The sequence below is a fragment of the Myzus persicae genome, unplaced genomic scaffold (assembly GCF_001856785.1).
Source record: "Myzus persicae strain clone G006 unplaced genomic scaffold, MPER_G0061.0, whole genome shotgun sequence".
In the NCBI taxonomy this organism is placed as follows: domain Eukaryota; kingdom Metazoa; phylum Arthropoda; class Insecta; order Hemiptera; family Aphididae; genus Myzus; species Myzus persicae.
In genome coordinates, this window is record NW_019104078.1 from 384,600 (window position 1) to 402,132 (window position 17,533).

Genomic DNA, 17,533 nt, shown 5'->3' on the forward strand with positions numbered 1-17,533 from the left:
TTAATTTGCATTTAATATTAAAATATAAATCTAAAACTAATGCCGTATAATAGGTATTAGTTAGTAGATAGTAGCTATTCGTATTGACTCAATTTAATTGCTCAATACATTTGTATACATTTTGGATATAGTTAAATAACTTTGATGGTTTTTCCACTCATCTCTATCAACCTTTATTCCTTTAGTTATTTATATTAGTTGGTTTTTATATATCTTTAAGAGTCTGTTCCAAAACCGTAGTTCTTAGACTACCTCTTCCAGATTTTAATGTCTCCAGTTATATATGGTTAATTAGTTCTCATTTCATATTAATTAATTCATATATATAATACAAGCCATTATTATATACAAATAGTGAATAATAAAGGATATTGCTCTCTGTGTAAGCAATTCATGATTAAAAGAATAACTAAAAAAATAGGTGGCCTTAACAACCTTAGTTTTTTTTTTTTTTATTGAAATTGTAACATGTTCAAATGTAAATTAAAATGCTTATATTCTCAAATCATGTATTGTATTTCTCATGGCGTTTTAATATATTTTCAAGAAACGTATTATTGCAGCAAATATTAGTTCCACTGTGCCAGAACACATTTTGATTATCACCACAAAATTTAAATGTGTTTCAACGTCTGGCAAATATCCATCACCCTTAACGTCCTATCCCATTTATTTTGTTCGTCAAGCAACATTGATCGCAGTGCGGTAATATAGCTATTATGACATATTAAATATGTATACATATGAACAAGCGCTTAAAAACTCATTGTAAAAACCTTTTCATAAACTGTATTTTATTCAATAAAAATATACAAAACCATAATTATACGTTTAAACATATAACATAAGACAGTATCATATCACAGAAAAAAATAAAAATAATTTATATTATGTATAAAATATATTGTTTACCTATATTAGTTAAAAACGTATATGTTAGATACCAGGTACCTATAATCTATAAGAAATTGGAAATTACATTTTTTTGTTGTGCTCGTTTCATGTGCTTGTGTAATTTATAGCTACACATCGATAGATCTAACAGTTTTATTATTTTCTGTGAATGGATGTGTTATATGTTTAAGGGGATCGGTGGCGGACAGTTATTTTAGCCAAACATACCAATCTTTTGTCCATCATACTTATCAACCTAGTAATATGATAATACTTTTTAGAACTGATTTGAATTTGTTACTATGTCTAATTGAAATCGGTCAGTCTACTTCTCCAAATTTCACCTCCCAACAACAATAAATTTAGTTTAATTATTTTGAAATTTTTGAATTTTCAAAAGTTGATTATCCAAAATTTAATTCAGAAATCTTAAAATGTGATCAGGCCGATATCAAGTAGACATTATAACGAATTCGGATTAGTTTACTAAAATATTATAGCATTATTAGGTTGATCGGTAGGATGGACAAAAGTGCATACAAATGATCATAAATTGTTTACCGTTAACTAGTGCAACGCAGTGTAGAAGACTTGTACATTCACGTGCATGAACGCTCTGCTATTTTTTTACACACGTCACACATCACTTACTACGCACACATTTACAAGACCTGCAGGTAAACAATTTGAAAATTGCCTATTTCGAACTCCTTAAAATCTGTTCACCACTGATCCCCTTAAACGTATATTTATATTATAATATAATATTTATTTAGTTTTATATATTTCAATTGAATAAAATACAATTTATGAATAGGTTTTTACAATGAGTATTTAAGCGCTTGTTCATAGGTACTGATGTTGTTATAAGGATATCCATTGATGATATTACATGATGTGAGAGTTGTAAATATTTCTACTATTATATATTTATATAGTTGAATGAGGTCAACAAAAATTATAGGGAGTTTCAGTTTTGTTTGTTAGAGTAAGACATGTCTTAGAGTGACGTGTTTGACTTTAAATCCTACTTGGTCTTGTGATGCATTTATTTACTTAATCAGGGTCTCTGATGAATTTTTCATAATTTATCACAATCATAATATATCTGATTGTAGTTAATTTATATGACAGTATGTGTATTGTTGTATTTTTCCATTTTCAAAAGAAAAAAAATATGCTTTTATTTGTCTATTCATTAGATGTCTTTTAAGAGATGGGTGAATCTTTAAATTTTTAGATAATGAGTAGAAGGATTCATTATTGGATTTATTAATTTACTTTTTTCAGGGTATATTAATAGGTGATGCATTATAAGTTGGTATTTTTATAAGTATTGTACTGATTAAAAAATATTGTGCCAAAGCAAAAATAAAGTTGATTCAGTAGCACGTCTGGGGTACTTATCACCTGGAGTACAGCTATACTTATATTATTCAAAAACCAAGTAGACATATATTTTATTAGTTAAGGTCAGTTTCGAAATAGGTTACGCTAATTCACTGTAATGCTAGATACTGCAGAGGTGGAAAAAAAACACTAAAAATTAAAAATTTAGAAATGTTTCTCTGACCCCCCAATCATATTTTCATTTTTAAACATGATCTGGTGCCACGAAAATTTCCAAAACCAGTCACGCCAATTTCCTTGTTACATATGTAGCTGAAAAAATTTATGAAATTCAAAATGGAGAGGCTGGAGAAACCTCTAGTACCTCTAGTACATGTGCCTTATTATACGAATCAGTCTGTATATTCTATGTTTTTTGGGTTGTTCAGATGGTAGACTGTGGGTAAATAAATGAAAAGAAGTATTGAATTTATATAGGTATAACTTGATAAATAAAATACAAAATAAAAAGTACTTTTAAAGAAAGTACAGACAATATTATGATTGTAGGGATAAACGTAGATTTATATTAATGTACATTGTACATCGAACAAATGAAGGACTCACGATTAAAAACCATAATATATATTACATTATAAGTATATACAGCTGAATTACTATTGTGTAGGTACATATTACTATAAAATCTTTATAAAGATGGTATCAGTTGTACATATTATGTGCATGTACAATCATGTTATATAAGACAACGTGCCATCCATATGATGTTCATTGTATTATTTTGTATTGTTTATACCTATAGGTACGTGAAACCGTTCACAATAAAAAAATCATGGAATCATGTAAACTTTACATGATTCAATGATTTCAAATGCATTCAAACATTTATTTTCTGATAGTGACTATTGACTAATACATAATATTATATAATGATAAATAACAAAATGTTTTCAGACCAAAAGTCTTAAACCATGAGCTTAAAAAAAATTGAGTACCTATATATGTGTTTAAGACAACGAAGATTTAGTTATTTCAGTGTTATTTCAGTGAACTACATTTTGTTTACAAATAACTGTATACATACAAAACGTTTTGTTAGTTTTATAAATATACAGGTTTAACTACGAATTAAAATTCCTATTTATAGTATATAAATATATAATTAATAATTGATACTTAAAATGAAGTGTATAATTGTAAGATAGAATCAAAAGTTTATAATCATATCAACATAAATCGAATAATATTTTATACTTTTTTTTAAATAAACAGCTTCCTAGGTCAATTATTATGGATATATTATGTGATGAGGTGCTAAAATGTGTGTAAATAACATATTTAAGCAATAAAAATAAAAAATAAAAGTTATATTAAAATTATATATTTACGTAATGGTTGTAAGATTTGCTAAGAATGGCAATGTTTAATAAAATGGCAGTTTTGCAAATATCAAGGTAAAAAGTACCATCAAATAATAAAACGATCATAATAACATAGTACAAACTAGGTAGGTACTTCTTCAAAAAACTAACAATGAAATATTTAATACTACCTTTAGGTATTAATTTCGATAAATAAATTTACATTTTATATGAATTTATAGGTATTAGGTAGGTATACTTATACATTTGTATGAATATAATTTTTAAAAAAATGTTAATACCTATAGTGTTTTATATTTCTTCTAACTGTATTTGTCTAAATTTAGAGTTAATCCATTTCAACAGAAATAATATAATAAATAATTTTAAAGGTTTTAAATTAGCTTATGGTATAGATTTTCTCTGTTACATGTTACATTAACTAGGTGTGAACTCAACTTTTATTCCCTAAAACAAATGTATGTGAATTAAATTCAGCAACAAACTAAGAATGACAAGTTAATTTTAAATAATGATAAAAGTTATTAATTTCATTCATTCAAATCATATTTTTCCAAGTAATTTCATAAAAAAAATAATCATTGCTATTAAACTACTGACATGGACCATAGTTAACTTAGTAATAAGCTTATAGTTTATAGATACTTACTAAGAAAAATTATAACTTAAATGTTAAGAATTATACTAAATTATAAGTTAATATTTTGAGACAAATATTGTAATTTATTTCATTTTTATAATTTATTACATTTTTAGTTGAACTTCTAACACTAGTGAAGTAGCGATTGAAATACAATTGTCTTTATTAGTTGATATTTCTAGGTTTTAAAAATATCAAAAGTTCATAACAATAATTTTTTTTAATATTTAAAATTATAATTGAAGTTATTATGTTGTTATTCAAAAATTACATTTTTCAGAGATTTTAGACTATTAATCATTCTTAAAATTATTGTGAAATATAAGTCTACACATCATAATGCAATTGTTTAAAAATATTTAGATTATTTTAAACTTATTTATGCAACGAAACTAATCCAGAGATCAATGAAACGTCGGCATTGGTTAAAGTTAGTAACATTTAATATTATAATAATTGTAGAATAAGTTTTACATAATATTTGCGTGGTTTTCAGCAAAATTAGTTACACTTACGGTAATAATTATTTAAGCATAAATTACAAAGAACATTTCATTAGTAATAAAGGTGGTGTGAAATCGTTTGCAATAGTTTTTTGTATGTATCATTGAATTCAAATTTAACACTTCCATTATGCATAAGTCTACAATGCATAATATGCGTGTCACCATATTTATTGATTTATAATATTATGTACATAATATGTATTTAAGTATCAAAACGTTAATTTATTCATAATTGTACATGTATACATAAAATCTAATGTATAAACAAATATTTTAAAAAACAACAAAATAATATTTTTATGTTCAAATATGATTCAAAAAGTAGTGTGATTATTATTTTTTTTTAACATGGTTAAATTACAATTTTACCTCTAACACTGCATATATACAAAGTAGTTTATACGCCTAACTTACATTTTCACATATCGTACCTAAATATGTTGTATCTAAATATTCTACTAATGAGTAACAACTAATAATTATAGTAATATAATGTAATTACATAATGACGCACGCAGAGAGGGTTAAAGAGTCGGGTTATTCCCCCCAAAGTATGTTCTTTCATAAAAATGCATATATCTACAAAACGTCCATTCCTTCTATAGTTTTATACAAACAGTAATACCTATATTTTTTAGAAAAATTATTATTAGCATGAACCTCACAAGAAAAAAATCCTTAGTGCTGTACTATGTTAATAGTTTGTTGATGGAACAAATTGAAATCTAAGATCTGAAATTCGTTCATATAACAATAATATATACATTTTGTCACTGTGACCTGCGTTAATGACGACAAAAAGTAGGGATGGTAGAGTGTTAAAAAAACACAATCAAAAACTTTCATCGTAACACAAAAAAAAATAATAATAAAAATAAATGGAAACTGTCGTTCGTTCTCCCTCTGGTTTTGATCATTGAAATTCGTTTTGTGCTTTTAACAATTATTGTTATCATTGTTGTTACCTACGAACATTATGTTTGGTACTCTTAGCTGTAATATTAATATTCTCCCTAGGTAATTAAATTTAAAAAATGCACAGTTTATTTTTGACATTTTGTTAATTTTGTTATTTTATACTTTTAGATTCAAAGTGGATTACTAAATGTAAGGGTTTAACTGTTTTGTGTGTGTGTGTTCAATTTATCATCTTTTTAAGAAATAGTTCTTCAAATTTCAACTTAAAGGGGGTTTCTGGTATCGAGTTAGATCTAGTTTCAACTTTATTTTCGGGCGGGTGAATGGTAAAAGTAAAAAATTCTTAGTATTTTGTTATTATAATCGGGAAAATTGGAAATTTTTTAGTAATGTCTGTTGTAATAAAACAACAACATCGCTTTTATATATTTGATACTATTAAATAAAGAGCAAATAAAGGTACTTGAAGTTTTCAAAAAAATATTCATATTAGTGGGCACTTTTTAGACATGACATAATTTTAAAAATATTTATATTTTATAAAATATCTTAAGAAATGTAGTCAGACACAAGGTATCCGTCCTGAATCGTTTTTCATATGGTAAAATGTATTGATTTGTGGATTTTTTAACTCAAATTTGCCACGTCTATTACATTGAACTAACGAGGTATTCTCGAAACCTTCTACAAACAGAGCAACTGCCACAGTTTTTTTTTCTGTAGGATTATGTAGTGTGTACAATCAATGCATTGTGACAAAATCGGTCTTAATGCAAAAAGAATAGCTTTGAAATAATTATTGATAAATCATCTAACGGATATTAAATTTAATATAAGATAAAAATAGGTATATGAAATTTCAAAATGTTTAATAATGTAATGAAAAGTTACCAACATAATTTTAATATTATACTGTGATAATGATACAATACCTATGTGTTCAACCATTATGATATCGGGTTTCAGAAAACGGATCTAATTAATTAAATTGTCCATAACATTTTCCACTCTTTATATTTCTCTCTAAAGTCCTATATTCTGATCGTTAATTTTTCATTTTCATTATTTGAAATTGCGTTTTACATATAGGCTATATTACTAAATTTAATTAGAAAACACTAAGTAGTATGTAGATGGCATTAAAGAACATAATTATATAATATAATATAATACATAATTTGCAATGTCTAAAAATGTCAATTATAACGATTATTTCATTTACAATAAAGTATTTGACAAAAATGTAATAAGAATGTATAATGTAACTAAATATTAAAATATGTATAGTGAATCAAGTTTTCAGCTACACAATACAACAAATATGTCTTATATATTACACCTAAAGAATGTTTAGCAAGACATGACTTTATATAATTCAAATGACAACTGATGCTAATAAATAACTCTTGAGACTTGTTGGAAATTGGTTCGAAATAAATAACTATTGAATAGTTATTATTTGTATAGTTATAAGTTTATAATTAGAAATAATTTTTTTAACATCCTAAAATTCCATGGAACTGCCATTGATCTCCATAACAAGATATCAGTTATCTCAAGGTACAACCTCGAAATGTTAGTTTTTATGTAATTATCCAGGTGAAATAAAGTGTTAAATTGATGTTTATATTTTTCCAAGAATACAAATATTTTTCTTTTCAATTAGTGTTAATTTTCATTTTTTTTTTTTTACATAAACACTTTTTGAACTCCATTAAATATTTATAATTTCTTAAATTTATAATAATATGATTAATACGCCATAATACAACAAATATTTTAAAAATGTTATGATAATAGCCTAAAGGTAAATTTGCAAAATTATATTTAAAACAATGTTACCTATTAGAAATATTTTTTACTTATTTAAAATATAATACCATGTTTTTATTAAAAAAATAACGCTAAATATTTCTAATGATTGTTATAACTGTAATTATTAATTATTGAATTATTTTATTTTATTTTAAATGTATATATATATACTGTATATTTTTTAAATAAAATTGAGCACTAATCGTAGGTAATTTAATTTTAAAAAAAGTTTTGAAATTAATTTTAAAAACAACAACTAATTTATTTATATATTCATTATCTACTCAGAAATTGTACTTCAAACTCAATTAATCAATAAAGCTTTTTAATTAAAAAAATCTCTAATTAGCTAACACAAATATTTTCATTGAATCAATTGGCTATTATAATATGCATCTGAAGTTGGTACCAAAAAGCACATATTATTCTGTATGTAAAGTTGTCTAATTGATGACTTATTAAAAACTATATTATGCCTATAATATATAGCTACCATGTAAAATATATATTATATACTGTATGAAAATATTGTTTTAACTATTATTTATTAAGACAATTTATTTTTAAAAAAATATGCGATAAAAGTTCCATACTGCCATAGGCGTAGAAAATGAGGTAATCGAGAAGCAGTTGTTTCTTAGCTTTTCGAGATTTATGGGCGAGTGATGGTTCAGAGGTGAGTCAGTGAATAGTAATTGGTCAAAATACTGACAGGTAATATTAATCTAAAATCTAATATTTCTAATTAAGCGTTTATATTTATTACAGTAATATATGATTAATAGTTGTATGGAGGTTGGTGGATGCTTTACTCGCGTTTGTTGGTTCCATCTAAACCGAATAACGCGAGTACGCGACAAAAGAGAACGTGTTTAGATTAATTATTCTCCCCTCCCTTCCTAGTACCACAATATGATACATTAAATTGATGAATACGACATTTCAATTAAGAATTTCCATACATTTTGGGTAATTATATTCATTTGTATATTATTTGCACATTTCATTAATGATTGTTCACCATTTTATAAAAATATTTGTTGAGATACAAAGTTATGTAGTATCTACAAGTAAATACTATACGCAAACCTCTGCTAATGGTTAAATTTCGAACGGTTTTTTGCGCTGATTACTATTTTGCCACATGGTGTATGAAAAACTAAAATTATATAACTGTAATAACTCTTAGAGGGATAGGTCATTCAGGAAATTATTTCATTTTATGGTATCGTATGTTCATTGCACCACACGGATACACGCTACAGCTTCGTTGCTTTAAAGTTCATTTTAACAGTACTTAGGTACATATAAATATTGTTTTTATTCTTATTCAAGAGGTATATCTGTGTAACTATGTTTTTGGTCAACAGTTAAATTACAATTAATAATATTATGTATGTGAGTAACTATAATGAATAATGATATTACACGTGTCATTAATATTTTATATTAAATTTGATTAATAAAACTTATGAAAATAAATGTAAAACTGATTGAACTATAACAATATTAATTTTGTACATAATTTAATATTGAAGTGACACTAATTATAGATGCCTTCATGAGTCATGTCAATCGCGGTCATTTAATACAATAGAAGATGAAATATTGTTATTTTATATTGTGTTTACAAATAGTGTGTGTTCAAATTAAAAAATTAAAAAATGTTTTCGATGAATATAATTTTATAATATTAGAATATAATCATGCTGAAGTGCTAATCTGTATTTAATTAATGTTTTTATTGTCCTTAAATAAATTCAGGTTGACAACTATTTATAAATAAGCAAATAGCACTGCGTATTATATTACAGGTCTTACCTACATTTTTGTAAATGCCCATTTAAGATATTAACATTATGTGTTTATGTAACAAGGAATTAAATCAATACAAACAATTTACAGTACCTATATAGTTCCATACTACATTTAAAATTGCATTAGTTGTTTGTATGAAATAATGACAGTAGCGACGGAATAACAACGCAAATTATATTAATGAATAACAATATATTGTTATCCAATATTCTTTGTATTAGCTTGAAGAACTAAATAACTTTTAGTACCCGGATCTGGTCCTAAACTTTCTCAACGACTCTCTGACTTATGTTGAGTTCCTATCTGAGTTTTTCATATGGTCTACACCTGTCAAATTTATATTATAATTGATTGAAATAGAGACAATCTAAGCGGTGGACCAGTGCAGGCGTAAGGGTCGATATCGCATACGAGAGAGAGTATGGTGAAATTCGTATAGAAGAATATGGTATGCCCGAGAGGTTAATCTCGTGGCCAACGATCCCTGCTACTAGGCCGTGTATCTTAGTGGTCTATTGCTTGTCTAGGTAGTATAAGATGAGTTTCATATTTCATTGGTGTTAGTGAAGATCGTTCAAATACGATTATTATTTGAATTGTTTTTAAAGGTTGTGTGTGATCATTCATACTTATTACTTATTTGTTACTTAAATATACATTTGGTTTCTGTTCAAAATGTATGTGTACGTGTTCACTTACCTTATTCGTATTGAGTGTTGCTCTGTGGTACTCATAGGCGTAATTTCTCTAAAATTCAGGGGGTGCAAAACTAATCAGGAAAGTTACAAACTTTCTACAAAATGTCAAAGTCCTTCGCTTTGCATGCAAATTTATTTACCACTTTTAACTCAATTCCAGTTCTTCGATCAAAATTGTATACACAATTTAGTGTTATGAATTATGATTAATATGAACCAGGTAAATTGCATTATATAAATAATTAGTTAACACTGTGATATTAATACATATTAACTAACAAAATTTAATTAAACTTAAGCATCTATCATGTACAGTTGCTGCTACATTGAACACGTCAATTATTATTTCGGAAACTATAAATCGATTTCTTTCAATTTGTGACATAGGCTATAATATAAGAGTCTTTTTTTGTCTAAAAATGGTTCTGAGGTAAGTTAGCAGCCTAATTAAGTAAGTTTCCTGCCTCCGTAGCAGGAAAATCTATCATTATTTTATTAATATTTAAATATAGTTATATATTATAATTATAGAAAATGTAGGAGATGCAAAATGATAGTTTTTCACCCCCTAAAAATTCCAGGAGGTGCAAGTGCAACCCTTTGCACCCCCGACATTACACCTATAGGGGTACTTGTGATGTGTATTAGTTGATATCCCCACAGGGTGATGACCGGTAGGTACTCGATGTCACAGCGACAACATATGTATTATGATTTACATGATTTTTGCAGAGAGTCAATTGTACTATGTGCTATATACGCACAGTAACAAATATTCATTTGAACAGCGAAAAAGTGTATCGTGGTGTAGGCTGGAGTGGACATCGTGCATCGGCTCTTCTTGTGAAAAGTACACTGTTTATGAGTCGATTTTGTATGATCCTTAAAGACAATGATATGGTGTAATCCTTTAATAATATTGGTGTGCATCGGTTGAACGTAACGTTAAGGTATCACAACGCGCTTATGATTTTATATTGAACAGTACAACGTAAGTAATGCAAGTGTCTAGTAGAACATTTGTGTCATACTTGGTGAGGGTGAAGAGACGTGGGTACTCTTAATGTATTGTACGTATAGGGGAATGTAAGCTGCGTATATTTAATGCGTACGTATATGTACATTGCAGTGCTACCCCATAAACGGCACTGACTATTATGATCAAATATATCTGTTTTTATTTGAGAATAATAATTTAAAAATATTTAATATAACATGATGATTGTGAGTGGTTCAGTATGATTGGCATTTAGGAGAGCAGCTTTTATCATCAAAAATGCATGTTAGTATGGTACTCTAGAATAACCAATTATTACCAGTTTTAATTTTTTTTTTTTCATTTGAGATGCGAATATTTGTGTTGGATTTTCATCTTATGACCGATTTTGTATTTTTTTTAAGCTTGTCTGACTTCCAAATATTTTGTTTAACTGTTTTTTTTTAATATCAGTGTATGATTAAATATGTTATAATGAATTGAATAAAAGGAATGCTAATTTAGCTTATGAAACAGAATTGTTGTTGCTAGCAGAGTGTCCAAGTTAAACAATTGTCTTGTTACAATTAAATGAAGTAGTATTCATAAGATAAGGAACGTATTTATGATATTATGACAGTGGCAATACATTAATCCCTAATATTTTTGTCAAAAAAATCTTAAATACGTAAATTTGATAAGCATAAGTAAACAAGTATTTAAAATAGTTTTCTCTTTAATTCAAAAATAGAAGGCCAATTTCTATATCTTAAATTTGTTTTTATGTGAGTCCAAAATATGTATATTGTTTAGTTTATGATTATTTACAATCTGTTTATGTACGATAAATAACGTTATGTTAATTTAATGGCATTTATTATTATAAAAAAAGAGTTTAGTGTATAGTAACCAGCTAATAGGTGTCGAATATACATCATAATTTAGTATGACACTGTAATAGGTGGAGAGTGTTAAATTTTAACTCAATGATACATCATTTTATACGAAAAATGATCCTGAGTGGAGACGATTGCGGTTGTCAGCCTATGTTATTTTTAAGGATATTGTATTAAATGTTCATATTGCAGTTGATATTTCATTTATGAATTAGTTGTAATATGATAGGTTGAACTATTTTTTGTCAAAAATAAATAGAAAATATTCAGTAATAATTAAAAAAATATTATTCCATATAATATAACACTAAAATATGTTATTGACTTATAAGTCAATACCCACATATTATAAAACAGTGTGAATAGGTTTGTGGTACATATAGTTTTAAATTAATTTAAATATTTTGAAACAATTTCACTGTGTAAAGTAAACAATTATATCCTTAGTGATGAAAAGTTTCAATTCCCTACGAATATTTTAGTTGGTTTTCAATTACAACAAAATACCTAAAATCAATAATCATATTTTTCGTTGAAATATGTATCCAATTACATCGACATTTGAACTTTAAATATAATAAAAAAAATTAATAAATTTTATATTTCAGGGATTTTAGGTTTTTGTAAGAACAGCTTATGATGAATATTGTTTTAAATTTTCAAGTATTTTGACCAAGAATAATAATTTTTAACGAAATGTATTAACAAATAACTATCTTTACACAATTTTAAATGTCTATTGAAACTTAAAAAACCTCAATAATTAAAAATTTTACCATGTCTAGAATATGATAATATAAATAATTGCTTTTTTGAAAAATTTAAATACCTAGAATTATTCATTTTTAATTACTATGAAAATATAAAATCTATTTCGTCAAAACTGTTGGTGTTTTTTAGTTATTCTGAATATTGAAGTATTTTTAATACAGCTGTATATATTGTAGTACCAATACATTCATCTCTCCGGTCTGAATCTAAAAGAGACTTGCTGATAAAGACTCACCCATAAAATGCCTTAATTGAATCAACTTAGTTTACATAAGTAAGTCTCTTAAATATATCTATTTAGGTGTCTTTTTCGATAGACCAGAACAATTTTGTGATGAAAGCGTGTGAGTATTAAGATATCTGAGTGTTGAAATCTTAGGTAGTTAATTGCAACAGTTTTTTCAGCGTTTTTTCTATATTAAGGTTTTAATAAATGTATGTCTCCGAAACTCAGTGATACAAACTATGAAGCATATGGACGGATACTTATTACTGATAACCGAATAAAGTTATTTTGTTGGGGTGCTTAATGAAGCTCCGCATAAAGATTCCTTTAGTGAGTAGAACAAAATATTGGCAAAAAAAGTGAATTATGTAAACTAAACTTAATCAGATAAGGACATTTTTGAACTTAATGCTCTTGAGCAAATGAAGATGAAAATATAATTTTTTCTTTTAGGTGTGAAGTGTCAGTGCTCTGCCACAAATTAACCTTGTCTGTAAATCCAACATTTAAAAAAAATGTTATGTCCTTTTGACTTATAATTTTAAATACTATTTATTATTTTTACAAAATGTGGAATAGGTATATATTTATTTAATCCATGTAGTTAAAAACAGTTCCCCATAAAAGGAAGTAAACCTTTGATTTTATATTCTGCATAATTATTTATCTGTGAAAAAAAATTTAATTTCAATTAATGTTAGAATCGTATTTAAAAATTTAAAAGTTGCATTAGTTTATTAATTTTTTTAGGTTAGCTTACAAGATTTATTTTTAAATTGTATGATTTTCAAAGAGTTGTCGAAATGTTCATTTTTTGTTTTATTGATTATAACTTATTCTATTAAAATTAAGTGTTTTTCAACCATTCATTATATAATTATTGATGTATCTTTGAAATTCTCCAGTCGAGTATACCATTACAATATTATTGATTCGATTGATAGTACATTTGTATTTTAGCTGTGTACAAAAATAGAAAAATGTACGCATTTAATAATTGTATATAATACTGTTTTTTGTTTCCTTTTATTGTACAGAAAAAAAACTTAAACATTAGTTGTTTCCATCTAGTTTGTACTAAGTTGATAGTGGCAATAGATATAAGACTATATAAAGACTGATATCCTCTTTTATGATTTAAAACTACAAAAATTAAAAGTACCTACGATGATTATTTCACAATAAGTTTTTCAAGATAAATCTCATTTTTTCTCTACTGACCTAGTTATAGTTCTTTTTATAAAAAAAACTTTTTTGTTGTATACAACTTTGGCAATTATTCAAAGATTAAACTACAGTTAAAAATGTTCATAGAATTACATTATTCTAAAATAGAGTCATAGGTACCTACTGTGCATCGACATACATAAGTAGCATGCAGTGTAATTTTATTACAAGCTGAGATATATTATTATAATTTTTTTTTTTAAGCACCTACTTTACTTAGGTGATAAGTAATGTATTCTAACAATTCTTCAATTAAATTTATATCAACTATCAACTATAGTATTTATTAAATAACTTATTTATTTTAGTGCATTTATTCACTATTTAAATAGGTAATTTTCTATCAACATTAATTGAGTTATTTAAAATGAAATTAAAATTTCGAACTGCGTTGAATAATGTGTGTGTGTGAGAATTATGAATTATATTCTGTCCATTATAATTTATTATAAATCATAATATGTAGAAAATTATAAATGGCTAAGTGTAATAAACTATTTTAAAATTTAAAAAATCTTTCTTATCTTGTACATTTTTTCCAGATTTATAAATATGGTTATTATTATTCTGAACAAGCTAGAATCTGTAACCAGAGTCAATAATTTAAGTTTTCAAATAACTATTAGATAATAACATATATTTGTAAATCTTAATGACATAAAAATCTAGAGTCATTATATAGGTTATTTCAAATTATAATTTTAATAGTGATATTAATATAGAATATTTAAATAATATCATCTAAATTCTACTCTACTTTTTGCTTAAGATTGATTTTTTTTTTAAACTTTACTTGTTCTCTATTTTTAAATTAAATAAATAAAAAGATACTTAATTTAATTTATATTTTCATCCTCAAAAATGTCATAGCCGTTACTTGTTTAACTATTTTTGTTGTTGTAATAAGCAGTAAGCACTACCTATGTAGTTTTTTCACTATAAGCTAATTATTGAATGGTAAACAATTGAACTGTCGATTTAACATATCATTTTACCATATTCGATTAAATAGTACAGATCGAGTTGAATTATGATTACATATAAAACTGAAAGTATGTTGACATCTGAAATATTAATTTCATACTACTCACAATATATTCTAGGATTAATCACTTCTAAGAACCTCCAAATCTCATAAAAAGGGTATTTATGTTAAGGTATACCACACTCGTTCATAATATTAAACTTCAAATCTTAATAAATAATCTTAACTTTTAAGAACATCGACTTACCACTCCAATGTACCTAAATATAATATCAAATGTATACATTAATATTAACTCTATTTGGTTTGTATTATTATAAGAAATTACAAACTACCAAAACAAAATGAATATTGTTATTTTTTTAAATAGATATTCAAAGTTTAAGTATAACAATGATTTGTAGTTGCTTCAATTTATTCACCAATATATTATACTAGGTAGGTATTGGAATATTAAAAAAAAGCGACAGTTGAATAATATCTCAAATAATATTATTTTCTTATTTCGATTTCATGTTAAGAACATAACACAGGTACACATCTAAGCCCTATAAAATAGATTTAATTAAAGATATAGGTACCCATAATACAAATATTAGAAACAAATATCTCCATTAATCATGTTGTAAACATCAAAGAGATTTATTAAGCTGTATACCTCATTATTAACACACGAGAAAATTACGAATGTCTTTTATCTTTTTAATTCTGCCGAGGTTTTTAATTCTATTAAATTAAATTATACACTTTTGTATTAATACATAATTTACCCAAAAAGTGTGTATTGACATTGCTGCATTAATGATTTGTAAAATATAAAAGGTAGATTGAGGATTATTATTTATAATGTTTTTTTTTGCATGATAAAAATACTTTAGTAGGTAACGAAGCTGAATAGAATTTAATATTCAAAAAACACAGTTTAATCATTCTTTTACGGGTAAATACATTTGTACATTTATTTTGAATACCTACACTTTAAGGTGATTAAAAATGTTATAATATTTCAATGAGTATAAAATTAAGATTTTTGCTAACATTTAGTAATTAATATAAAATCACGTAATATGGATCAAAATTGTTTTTAGGAAGTCATTACATAAGTAATTTATCGCCGAAGTTATATAACATTAAAAACGTTTAAACATTTTACTTTTAAATTAATTAATTACCTATGTTATATATATTTATGACTGTATTTACCTTTATCGTTGATTTCAATGGATCTAAAATCCCTATTAATAGGGTCAGTTAATACAACTTTATATGAATTATTGTCATATTTATTAAATTAATAAAATTGACAAATAAAAAATCATTATTACTCGTATTACCTAAAATAGGTACTAAGTATCGGTTTCGAGTAATCGGGTATCGAATAGACACTGAAGAGATAGATCGTAACTCCTTCACAATCGTAGACAGGTATAAGTTGACAGTTATGTTGTAATATCTTCTACCACTGCTTTGAATATTGACTTACAAACTTGTAAGCTAGAATTTTGTTTAAAAAGTATTAGTTTAATTAATATATAAAAACCTGCATATTGCAAAGTGTTGGAAAGTTATATAAACTAAAGATTTAATGTGATTGTACATTCAGTGTATTTTATTGTAACGGAGTTCAGGAACCTATTATGGGTATATAGGTAATTCGGTGAGCGTTTTCAGGGACCTTTGCATTTTGATTTCAACCGTACTCCGAGAGATATAGCAATACAGTTTAAATTATATGTTCTAGTTGATATATTAATCATTAAACATAATCAAAACTGAATATTATTCACAGATACGAAGTGCTTACGTATATTATAGTCAACCAGAATTCCTTAGTGTACTAGACATTATGGACATTATTGTCCAGGACTAATGAAGTTTACATACCTAGTGAATTTCTTGTATGATTTTTAATCAGCCTTAAAGCTAAACAAAAATGTTCATACGTTAACAGACACTTTTTTTTTATTTGATCATCATCAGTTTTAACCATCAAAATAATGAGCCAGTAAGCGTTAAAAAAATTTCGTCTTTTGTTTTTCTTGAAATTCGATCTATACGAATTAAACTGTTATATCTAACCTTCGCAATATTTTCACTGTACAAGGCGTGTGACTATAGTCATCACTGTTCACAGACTGCATGTCGTATTGTAAATCATAATTTTTGAAAAACATTCTCTTATTTCTCTTTTAGTAACATATACTCATGCACAAAACATTTTGTTTCACTGGGTACAGTAATATAAGAAGCATATAAATAACAGTAGACTTAATTTTATTATCATTTCAATTTTTAACCAAGTATAGCTTATAATATATTTTAACTTTATATTAACCAACGTTTGATCATATTTCAATAATAATCATTTAAAAAGGATTCCAATTGACTATAATATAACTCCTGTTAACTAAATTAGTTGCAATTTAATCAT